This window comes from Mauremys mutica, chromosome 9 (assembly GCF_020497125.1).
Source record: "Mauremys mutica isolate MM-2020 ecotype Southern chromosome 9, ASM2049712v1, whole genome shotgun sequence".
NCBI classification, from domain to species: domain Eukaryota; kingdom Metazoa; phylum Chordata; order Testudines; family Geoemydidae; genus Mauremys; species Mauremys mutica.
In genome coordinates this window covers 74,369,615-74,382,297 of record NC_059080.1, presented here as the reverse complement: position 1 = coordinate 74,382,297, position 12,683 = coordinate 74,369,615, and the positions used below count along the sequence as shown (strand labels likewise).

The 12,683-nt window shown below is 43.1% G+C and overlaps 1 long non-coding RNA gene across 3 annotated transcripts in view; it reads right to left on the bottom strand.

The window, feature by feature from the left end:
• Positions 1 to 5,639, bottom strand: part of LOC123377759 — a 179,431-nt gene extending 173,792 nt beyond the window's left edge. For all 3 annotated transcript variants that reach the window (XR_006582314.1, XR_006582315.1, XR_006582316.1), the window contains exon 1: positions 5,121 to 5,639. This is a non-coding gene — a long non-coding RNA (uncharacterized LOC123377759). The remainder of the gene's footprint in view (positions 1 to 5,120) is intronic.
• Between the last annotated feature and the right edge of the window lie 7,044 nt (positions 5,640 to 12,683).

Below are 12,683 nucleotides of genomic sequence, written 5' to 3'. Positions count from 1 at the left end.
TTGAACCTAGGTCTCCCCCCTCTGTGGGCTGTGTCCTGACTACTAGACTAAAATGATAATGGAGAGCACCACCACCTCCTCCTCTGGCCCCCTTGTGAAGCTAAGCATCCCCCCCAAAATTGTCAAACTATTTGGCAAGTCATTGTCAAATTCACAAATACTTTCAGGTAGACTGTGAGCATTCTCACAGCACCCAGGACTAAGTCCCCTTGTTATCCCCTGCCTCCAGCAAGAGTGAATCTTTCTTGTCTCTCTCACCAGCAGAAATTGGTTCAATAAAAGATATTACCTCACCCACCTTGTCTCTCTCATATGCTGGGACCAGGACAGCTACTGCAACACTGCAAACAATCACCCACTCAAGACAGCAGCAAGTTTCATGGCTGAACATGCTCCCAGCAGCATTCCCCAAGGCATTCTGCCTGCATATCCTCTACAGGCACAATGCCTCAGGCACCTTCACTCCGCTACTACAGCTCCACAACCCTCTGCAAGGAGTGGAGTATTTACCTGGGGAACTGTCAGATTACTATGCTGAACTGATTTATCTTTTTAGAAGCAGTTTCTTATTTCTCATCGCCAAGGCCACATTTTAAGCCTATATTGTGAATGTTAAACTATGTGATTTGGGATAGGCTGTGGGGTCCTGTCACATTTTAGAGATGATCTCAAATCAAGACCGAATTTTAGCTTTCCCAAAGCTCAGGCTGTTCTGATTCTTTGATCCGAGTCTGCCCCATATGAAGGCTGGCCTGTACTGCAGTGCTGCGGCAAGTTCACCTCCAATGTATTTTATAATCAGAAATGGCCTGACCTAGTTGGATCCAGATGTGGACCCAGGAATTGTGATAGTTCACACACAATTTGGATTTTTATCCAAGCCCTTTAGATTGGAATTCAGGTCTGGCATCTGTCTTGGATCCACAGGATCAGTATTATGCCCTGGCTTTTTAACAGTCTCTTGGAGGAAAAGTCTTCAAGGTTGCAGACCCCCAGGGGTCTCACCAGGGGTGCCAGAACACAGGGGGCCAGGTCCTCATCACTTTTAAACGTGATGGTTTGGGCACTGGTGCCCCCCCCCCACACACACACACACTTCTAGGGAGCTTCCAGCACTCCTGGGTCTCACTCTTCTTTCAGGATAGGCCACACAGCCTCCCGAGACTGAACCTGGAACTTTGGCACTCCTGAGTCACACCATGAGCGCTGTTCAGCAAGTCCAACTGAGACAGACTCTTGGCAGAGACTTATACACTCCCCAAGTATTTGCAGTGACGCTCAAACAACATTTTCAAAACAGGAGGGTTTATTGGTCAATTGGACCACAACATAGGAAGTCCTTAGGATAGCACAGAGAAATGAAAATTAAAGCATCATCCATTCTGATTAGCCCATTGTCAGGCTCTCATTCTGACCTCCTTAGTCAGTTCCCTAGTAAGAGAGCTCCCAGCTTCCTCCAGAAGCCCACCCTTCACCCGCCCAGCTTCAAGTCCTTTGATCTCAAGCTGAGGTCTTCCCTCAGCTTCCCTGAGGAGAGGTGGGAGAAATCCATCTCCCTCTAGGTCATAGGTTGCTAGGTGTCAGTGTTCTGGTGATTGGGTTTTCCATGGTCTTCTTGGATTTTCCACCGATATGGGGTCACCCTTGGACAATCCTTTTTAATGGCCCATTTGGGCTCGGACAGCAAGGCAACACAAATACCTAAGTCGTTTAGCCTGCCCTGAAAGTAAACTTAGACCTTCCCCTCTGTTCCTACTAGGTAGCCATGCAAAATAGAGGAGGAAATGAGGCACACATCTGCTTTATTAAAATATTACAGAAAATTCTCACTTTGCCACAGCAGCCAATGTAGGAAATCTCATGAGAAGAGCTAGGAGTGAGATTTCTAACACTTCTGCCTTCTTATCTTCCCCTTTGTCCCACTGGAGCTCCTATTCTCTCTTGCAAGCCCCCATATGCCTCCATCCCTTGGGCACGTCACATAGTGCTGACTGACTGATTCTCCCCCTCCTTGAAGCAGATAGTAAGTTATGACTCTGAACCCCAGTCCAGAATAAGTCTCCTAGGATGGTGGTTTAGATCAAAATCTGCCCCTTTATCATAACAAGATCCAGCAGTTGGAAGCTGAAGTTAGAAAAATTCAAACTGGAAATAAGATGTACTTTTTTTAATAGCGAGGGCAATTAGCCACTGAATCAACTTACCAAGAGATGTAGATTTTCCAGCAAAATTCGATGTCTTAGTAAAGGATCTGCTGTTGTGATTGGGTATGATTCAGTAATTACATTAAAATGCTGCAACCAGTGTTATGCATGAAGTTAGACTAGAAGATATCTTGCCTTCAGGGCTTAAAAAAAAAAATCTATGGACCAGATCCTCAGCTGGTGTAAGTCAGCAGAGTTCCATTTACTTCAATGGAGTTGTGCCAGTTTACACAGGGTGAGAGTCTGTCCCTGTGTATGTTCAGGATCCTATGACACTTTCCAGATGAAAAAAGGTTGCCCTGGTCAACATTCCTTCCCTTTACTTAAACAAGTTATTTCCAAGGCTGTGGCTTGGCTATTGCTGAATGTAATTGTAGCACAGGATTCACTAACTCATTACATTGTAAAATGTTTTGATACATTGAGTAAGAAAAGAATAGAAAAGAATCTGGCATTATATTATTCCTAACCATCTTCTTGAACAGTATTTTACAGCTCATTTTGTTCAATTTTTTTTTTATTTAGAAAAATATACATTTAAAAAAAAAAACCACCCAAGAGGGAAGCTGAGATGAAGTTACTCCATTACAATGTCCAAATCCTGTCTCTGTTCTGTCCAGTCCCTCTCTTTTTCTGAATACCAGTTATTGAACCTAGACACCAAGGTATGAAAGATCCATTTCTCATGGCAGCATCTGGCTTTCCAGCAGACTGCAGTGACACTTGCATTTGAAGCTTTCAAGTTATTGCCTTAGGGTTTTCAGAGCTTGGGCTGCTAATAGGCTGCCTTACATCTCTGAATGCAATTTTCTGTCTATGTCACCTGTGATTCTATAGAATCTGTGCATTTCATCTATATAAGGATTAAGATTCACCCCCTTCCTCCACCCACCCTTCGAATAAGTGTGCAGACTTTTAATGTAAACAATTCCCCCCCCCCCCCCATGATCTTGTTTTTTGTGAGACAAGGTAGGTGAGGTAATTTTTTTTAAAACCAGCTTCTTACCAATAAAAGATATTCCCTCACCCAGCTTGACTCTCTAATATCCTGGGACCAACAAGGCTACAAAAACAACATTTGTTTTCTATGGCCACTTGAATATATGAATCTTAGCCACCCACACACATATCCTGCTAAGGTACTAAAAATTAAAATCTACAATTTGGCCCAGATCTGAGCACCTCTGGTATTTACATCCAGAACAGTGGGTTCAGATCCAGCTCTCTTAGGTTCTGAATCCAAGGTGATTTAATTCCAGAAAAACTCAATTTCCATTTCCAGTGTTTGGAGCAGGAAATTATACTCCACTTAACCCCTGACTGCATAATGGAGGGGAGCACATAGCAAGCTGTATATTTTATACAAAGGAAAAACTGAATATGCCAAGACAATAAGAATTAACATGATACTGGAAACACTACTTATGTTTCCTAAAAATTATCTGCCCCTAATACACAACATAAAATGTACAGCCTTTTATAAATTGGTACAAATAGTTCCAATTCATTAAAATTCCTCCTTTTCGACCATCTGCTTTTAAAAAAAACAGTTTGGAAAAATTACTAGCAAGACACATGTTAAGATGAGGTGTCTGCAACCCAACACCCACATCATTGGTAGAATGGCCACAGGGTAGATCGAGTCAGTACTGAGTAGTATGATATACTGACATCTCTCTGATGGTCCTAGCAGTACCACACAGGTGGAAGTTAATCAATTCAATTCTATTTCATCTGTGGGGAGGAGATAGTAGAAACAAATGATTTCATTCTCAATAATACTCTTAACAAAAGGGATTTTTGCATCTCTCAAACAGGTTACCCGGTGCAATACACAGTAATTTGATGTAATCAGATTTGACACACTGTATGTTTTTATGTTACAAGTTTACAAAGACAGGTTTGGAAACAAAACAGGCTAGAAGACCCTTTATATATATATACACACACAGCAGTCAGAAATACTAGCAATTTTTGGAGAGTATAGTAAAAAGCAAGGACAATTCTTTTCAAATTTTGATGCTAAAACTAAAAGGCATTTTCTATTTTTCAGGCAGAAAGGTGCATCCATTTTGTGACACAACATGTACAAAATAAAATCTTGTTAAAACCTTGAGGGTATATATTTACTTTACTCTGGATTTCATATATTTGCTGAAATAAAATATTGTTTTTAAGAGCATTTTTTCTTAAATCTGTCAGAGAAATAACTTGGGCTACACAGCGAGTGTACAGCTAATGAACAGCATCATACCCGCTTTAGGCAAGCATCTACTTAGCTAACGCACCACTCTACCCTAAGGTTTGGGCAGGCTTGCCGCATATTGCTTCAGATTGTCAATTCCTCACAGTTGTGCTGCTGCTAAAAAAAAACAACAACAAAAAAGCATACACAGAAGGATAGTCATGTTCTTAAGGCACTGAACAGAGATCCTGGAGACCTGGATTCTATTCCTGAATCTGTAACAGATTTCCCTTGTGACCTTGGGCAGAAGACACACAGGCAGATTTTTCATAATCTACTGAGTTGCAGGTGCCTAATCTGAGGCACTTTGGGCAGGATTTTCCGAGCTGCTGAGCACCTTCCTCTGCCATTGACTTCAAACATCAGTTTTGTACTTTAAATATCTCACTGATAGTTTAACAAACAGATTGAGTAGTGGATGAGATTAAGGTTACTATACTGTAAGGTTTTGTAGGATATTTTTAAAAAACTATGGATACACTACTAGCAATGTGTATCAGTGGAATAATTGTGCCCTCAAAAGTTGGGGAAAGGGAAAAATAGAGAAATTCCCCTACATCACTGGAATACCACCACTTAATTGCAAACCAGAACAGGTTTTAACATATGTTCCTTTCCCTCCCCTCCCCTTTGGAGAAGAAAGAAAGAAAAAAAAGGCTTCCATCCCTTACCTCAGTCTCCTTTTGCTACAGAGCAGTCTTTGAAGGGCTCCATATCCTGGTCTGGAACAGCATTCAGATAGTCTGTTCAGTGTCAACCTCCTACATCACACTCCAGCCTCTCCGCTTTCCCTTCCAGACTTCTTGCTATATACACTCTTCCCAGAATTCTCTGTTTCCCACAGACCCCTCCAAGGTCTCCCACCAACACCTCTTCTCCAGACTTTCCTCTCCCTTTCCCCAAACTCACCAGCTCATTCTCCCCAGAACTGCCAAGTTTTGCACAGCTGAAAGTGCTATATTTCATGCCAAATTATTTAATGAGCTAATGTTCCTGTTTGCTGGGGGTTAGTAGCAGAGATCTCTGTAGATGTCTGCTGCTAAAAGCCTTGATGTGAAGCGGGGGGATATTCTGTGGTCTGGCTGAGGGAACCAGTGCTAATGTTGAGGCCCTATGTCCTCAACAGCTGGGCCACCCACACTGCTGTTTTCCTATTCAGATCCAGCAGGGGTTGCAGCCTGACGGGAGGTAGTCAGGCCACCCAGATACCCCAAGTCAGTCTTCTCAGTGGGAGCCTTTAAGTGCTAGCAGGGGGAACTGCAGCACCTGATGGCAGCTCAGTGGGATGGGTGACAGTCAGGCTGACCTCTAAGAAAGTGTGGGAGGACTGCCAAATGCACGACAGGGCTCTTCCCCAAACCCCTCATTTCCTTCTTTCCTACCTTGCTTTTGACCCTAGCCTCTCCCTCCCCTCCCCTACTTTTTGTCTCTTTCCTCCAGTTTCCCTCCTGGCTTTCCCCCATCACCCTCTCCTACACTCATGCCTTTGTCTCCTATAGCAGTGCCACCATGTGTGGTTAGCCCTCCAAAGGAGATGCTGCTGCTCCTGCTCTCCAAACACTCAGAGCCAGCAGGTGAGGAACCTAAGCAAAGAGTTGATTATCAAGCTGCAGAGTCCTGCAAGCCCACAGTAGAGCAGACCTTAGTGGCCTAATGGAGCTTAACAGTATATAGGAGATAGGTGGGCTGAGAGAGTCTGCTCAGTTCAGCTGCCTCTAACTCCTTTTCTCAGTCAGCCAGAAGTTAGGGAGAAGAGGGTGTTGTCCCCTCAACTATAATCACAACTGTAATCCCCTGCCCTATAATCACACACATGGGTGACATGTGATCCCTTCATTGCCCTCTTTTGGGTCTATTCTTGCGAGTCACCAGAGCTGGAAGGAAATTTGTTCATTTCTACCCAAGGTGAGTTCAAATATGACTCTGGCAGCGGCAATCCACTAGGCCTCTGTGATACCCAGAGACTCAACAGGCTGACTGTGGAGGGAAGGGTGACCAAGTTGAGCAGTTAGGAATTTGTCTGGTGGAGCTCTCACAGTGGAGAATTGATAGTAAAAGAAAACATTACACCCCAGGAGGACATGTTAGAATTTCAAACATGCCCTGTCACATTAGCTACAAGTGGCTACACTTACAAATTTGCAGTGCTGCAGCAGGGTGTGAAAACACACCCTCTCCAGCGCTGCAAATTGCGGCGCTGCAAAGCGCCAGTGTGGTCAAAGCCCCAGCGCTGGGAGCGCGGCTCCCAGCGCTGTACGTTATTCCCGGTGGAGTACGGACAGCGCTGGGAGAGCTCTCTCCCAGCGCTGGCGCTTTGACTACACTTAGCGCTTCAAAGCGCTACCGCGGCAGCGCTTTGAAGTGCTAAGTGTAGCCACAGCCTCATCAGATTTGAGTCTTTGAGCTCTGTCAGCAATTATTCTTGACCCTTATTTTTTCCATGATTATGTATCTAGCTTTTTACACAGAGCTCTTCCCCACAGTATCCTAGTGTCAATAAAATACTTTAATCACAGATACTAGCCTTAATCGCCAGGGAGGGTAGATCATTTGTGAAGTAGAAGTTTGTGTTTTATGTATCCTGGTGAGGGCTAAGCACTTACACAATACCAGCAACAAGGATCATTCTCTGAGAAATAAATCAAATGGGAAGGGTGTGAGAAGCATTTTATTACTGCTGGGGAAAATGTGTCTATGCTGTCTTTTTAAAGTCACTTCATTGTTAAACAGTAACCATGGTGCAATATGAATGTAGATGGAGGGAAAGCAAGTCACATTCCTTAGGTACCCTGGGGTAGAATGAATAAATATAAACAGAAGTTGGATACACATTTATAAACAGCTGCCCAGCTTGCCTTAAAGGTAACTTCTGCTTTTAACTAGGTAGCCATCAAGCGTACACATCATCTTCCCATAATTTTACACATATAAGCAAGTAAACACTTGACTATACATTTATTGTAATAATTTTTTCCTTTGTAGTGATGAATCAAATGAGCTTAAATTCTGAAAAGTGAAAACTGTCAATGAACGGTTTGCCAAAAGAAAAAAAAAGGCAACAGAATGAGAATTTAGTATTTGTCACTAGTATTGCAGTAGTAACCAGGAGCCCCAGTCATGGATGAGGATCCCTTGTGCAAAGCACTGAGCAAACACAGCACACAAAGATACAATCTATGTTCTTTGGGGAGGGACTAAGTATAAGACGAGATGCCAGGTGGAATCCAACAGGGGCAAAACATTTTGAAAAGCAAAATAAAATCTAAGGAAATTATGATTTTTTTCATGCCATTCATAAGCAGCCGAGGTAGCAGAATTTATCAGATTGTTTGGTCTGCATTATCTACCCATTTCTAATAATAAAACTACTAACTTGGTGACTGCTGAAGCTTTAAAAAGTGACACCTTCAGTGTAAACATGCTACCCTAGAAAGTAGCCAAGTCAGTTCAATTAGCTTCTGAGGTAATGGTGTCATAAAGGAAGTCAATCAAGAGACTTATCAGAATATATATTTGTTTTTATTTAAGCTTTCCCACCTTTTGAAATCAATTTGATATGCCAAAGTATTATTTTCTGCTTTCCTGTTACAATACAGTGCACATAAATTTCCAACCTGGAAATAAAATAGATGAGCTTGCCAGGGGCGGCTCTATGTATTTTGCCACCCCAAGCACTGCAGGCAGGTGGCTTTTGGCGGTACACCTGCGGGAGGTCCGCCGGTCCCACACCTTCGGCGTACCCACCGGCAAAGCCACGGGATGGGCAGACGTCCCACGAGCATGCCGCCGAAGGCTGCCTGACTGCCACCCTCACGGCAACCAGCAGGCCGCCCCCCACGGCTTGCCGCCCCAGGCATGCGCTTGGTGCGCTGGTGCCTGGAGCCGCCCCTGGAGCTTGCATTTCTAATTAACCCTTCTTGGAATCCTAGACATTGCATGAAGTGTATACCTGGATGGGAGATATGTTAATATGAAAATGAAAAGTCACTTCATTAAGACCACAGTAGTAAAAAGCAAGGCAGGATCCATTTGTCTGATAATTTTTATACAGAAATGATAAATCTCCCAATAAATTGTCTCAGTAGTTTTGGTTTATTTTTTCTTATTCACAGTAATAATTCTGCAGCCACACCATATTGACTTGTGTCCTGGTGGATCTCACAAACTGCAGGGTCAGGACTTGGCAGGGAAAATGTTTGGTGGGGATGTAGGCCCCAGTCCTGCTAGGTGCAGACCATTACACCCGTTGACCTCAATGGATCACACAATGGGGGCCTTAGCTGGTAGCATTTCTTTTCTGTATCAGAAATTAACCAAGTCTAAGCACAAGGCTACTGAGCACCATGCTGTTGGAATTAAATGCTGCTCCCCTGAAATCAATGGGATATGGGCTATTGACTTCAGTGGGGCCAGGATTTCACCTGCTCTTTACAATGATGAAATCTGCTGTGATGAACATTTGTATTTGTTTAAAATCCCATGGCAATTTTCACATTAGTCAGCATGTCGGCCCTATTTCCTAGCTAAATTCAAATTCTCATAATTACATCCCATCTATCTGAACCTAAATTCACCTCACAGTATAAGTAGGTCCGATCTTCTGCATCTCCAGCCTTGCACAGGCATCTAGTGATCCTGAATACAGTGAAGCAGCTGCATTCCACCCCAGAGGTGGCTGATTTCACTCTAGTATTTATTATTCATATAGTGTAATAGAAGTGTTCATCACTTTATAAATGATAAAATCAGCTGTACATACTTACTAGAGCGAAAGTGTGCTTTCCTGGCCCAAACAGCTTATGGTCTAAAAGGACAAATGGCACCAAAAATTGGCATGAGATCATTGTAACTGGAAAGATTTGCAGAACAGATGGGTTTTCCGATAGTTTATGAATCAGAGGGAGGAGCCTTGGAGTACATTAACTGGAACACTGTTTCAAGCCAAAGGGGCTGAAAGGTGGAACTGAAGGAAGGAGACAGAAGGAGCATGTTCCCTTGGGATTCAAGGGGACTGATTCTATTTTACTCTACAGTCGCTTTACACTGCTTTGTAATGTACTGTACATCCATTTTAAGGACGTCTTATGTTACCAGAGTGCTATAAAGTGGCCATCTTAATGTAAAAGAGAACCAGGCCCAGTGAGTATGAGACATGGTAAAAAGCTTTTGGATTTTTTTTGGGGGGGAGGGGAAATGTTGTGTAAATATAATTATTTATAAATAGGTGAAAATCCTTCCCTTAAAGGCCATGGAAGGAAAGAAGGACACTGCATTTATGTGATGGAGTGACATGGGCACTAAAGTACAAAAAACACAGATAAAAGCAATTACCTTCATAGGAGGTAAATCAATTGATTTTTCTGCTTCTATTAAGCCTATCCAATGTGTCTGCATCACATTTTGTGCCCAAACCACTTTTTCAAACCAAAGTATAAAGTAGGCTAGATTCATTTTGGTTTTTATTGCAAATGTTTATTTTTCAGACACAGAATCATCTTAGCCTTACCAGAACTCACAAAGCATTACAGTGGCAGGTTATGCTGCCTACTATGGTGGGTTCTGTACTGTGAACCATTTCTTCAGCACATGCCCAACAGGAGCCATTTCTAAAGATATTTTCAAGCATAATGTGATGATTAGAAATGATTGACGGACTTCCTGGCATCTTACCATTTAGTTGCTCCTGATTTAGTACCTAGGTAGCCTGCTGTGTATAATAAGGATAGTTAGACTGAGTGCAGGATTGACAAAACATCATTTCTTTCCCATTCACTGAGTAGGATTTTTGTAAAAGCTCTCCCAATACTGTACAACTGAAGCATACTGGCACAAGTTTGTACAGCACCTCCTACCTTTGCTTCATAGGCCTGCTGTATTTTAAGCAGCATTGTCTTGCTGTACATAGGAAAAAATTCATGTGAACCTTTCAGAGGAACAGCATGATGCACTATACTGAAATATACTGTACATTTGGAAGACAGATTATCTCAGCTCTTGGTAACAAGATTCACATCAGCCTCAGGGTTAAACCCTGGCAAAGACCCTCAGGGCTGAAAAGACTGTTGGGGAAGTTTGCAATGGCAGAAAACAGCCACAAAGTCCCCTCTGTCGGAAACCCTCACAGCCTTAGCAAGCCAACTGATCCCTAAGCACACCCATCAGCAGCCTCCCCCTGCCCACAGACTGCAACTTAAAGCTATCATCACACCTTTCCTGGCAGAAAAAACAAAGGAGAACAGATGGTGGCAATACAACTTGGGATGAGTCCCACCTGGGGCAGAGGGAGGCCAGCTGACACAGTGAGAGGTAATTTATGCCAGTCTGCAACAGCATGGGGTACTCCACCTGAAAACATTAAATATGCAGGAGCTATGTGCCTATCATGGCACAAACTAAATCGTCTCTAGTCTGTTTAGCAACATGCGTCTTTCAAACAATAACCCATGGATGCCATTTTAAGGCAAACAGTATGTTTGTTTCCTCTAGCTGTATAGCAGGGGCATTGCTGAGCTAGAGTTTATAGAGCCGTCATGTCATATGCTGCTGCTGGTCATCCTTTGACTTGCACTCACCCGTGCTGGAGTCTGTGGCTAAGCATGCTAATTATAAGCAGGGAGGCTGGTGCAATGGGGTCAGGCTGATACTTAGGATTACGCTGATCACTGCATAACTGGACATCAATAAAAATGATGATAGATCTGGTAATTGAGGAGACACTGCACTCTCCTTGCATCACCCAGATCAGTGTTAACATAGTTAACTCCTGAACTACTCTGAACTGCACAAGGAGGTGTAGGTGACAGCATATAGCCATTTTAAATCAGCTATGCCCTGCAATAGCAATTAAAGCATAATTATCGTTATCCAGCTCAGGTAAGTGGGCAGGCCCAGGGCAAGCCAGCAGCATCAAACCAGGGCACCCTCTGCTGGAGGGGCTCCTCATGCAGCCAGATGAAATCCAAATCTACCCTCCCCTGGGGAACCTCTAGTAGTGATCAGCAATTGCATGGCTGCCACCATCACCCCAGCTTCCACTGCAGACATGAATTGTTCCCCTCCCCGAAAGGCATCTACAGGGTTGAATTTAGCCCCAGGAGTGGTGAATATATTTATAACAGTCATTAATCCTCAGTTATCAATTTAAGCACATACAGCAGTCTTTCATCACCTGTATTTAACTCACTGAGAACACATATCCCAAGCTGCCTCCTTAGATGCTAAGCAGTCCCCAAAGCTGTTAAGCCAGACTTGTATCAAAAGTCATTTTCTCAGCAAGACATGTTTTAACTGAATGCACTAAATGGGATTAAAGGGAGTAAAACATAGCCAAATATAACTTGTAGCTGTGCTGCGCCTGCTGAAAGCGACTGATTCCTGTAAGCACTTAGGAACAGCAGACTGCTGCGCTGTTCACTGTAATCTGTGCCGAGAAGAGAGAGGTCCTTAGCCTCAATTAAGTTCTTTTAGTTCATCACTCCCTGTGATATAAGGCAGTGTTGGTAGGTGTACAGTAAAAGAACAGGTAGGTTGAATATCAGGAAAATTTCCTACCAGTAACATCTGTTAAACTATGAAAGTCTGTAAATGGAAGTGGTGGATGTCCCATTGCTTGAGTTACTTAAAACTGGACTAGACAAAACACTGGCAACCGTACAATAGAGAGCAATCTCTATTGGCAGGGAGTTGACCTAGATGTATTGGGCCTTTTCCAGCTCTAGTTATCATGATTGTGTGTTTACTCCATATGCAGTAAACCCAGTTTGCCTTGTTAAATCACAAAGTGACAGCGATGTCTTGCTGTGATGCATTAAACTGCAGTTCTACTCTGCAAAATGACTGTAAAAATGAAATTGTCAGATCACATATTGATTACACACGTTCTCATGCACAATCACCACCAGTAGTAAAAATGCTGCAGGCCAAATTGTCCTCAGTTAAATCTGTGCAAACCCTTCTGATGACTAATAGGGTTGGACAGATGTATCTGATGGCATCATTTGGAGAGAACGGGGTTGCACAACTGTAAATGAGGACATAACTGAGCTTGCAGAATGGTGATGATGTGTGAAAAATAAAGTACCCAGCTTGACTTTCAGATCTCAGGTACAGGTTAAAGGGTTGAGAGTTGGAGGAGCAGAGGTGGGGCAAAATACTTTTAGGCATACAGTGAGCACATCTGATATAGAATCAGTGAAAAACAATAAACACAGGAACCCTCATTGCCATTTTTTCTC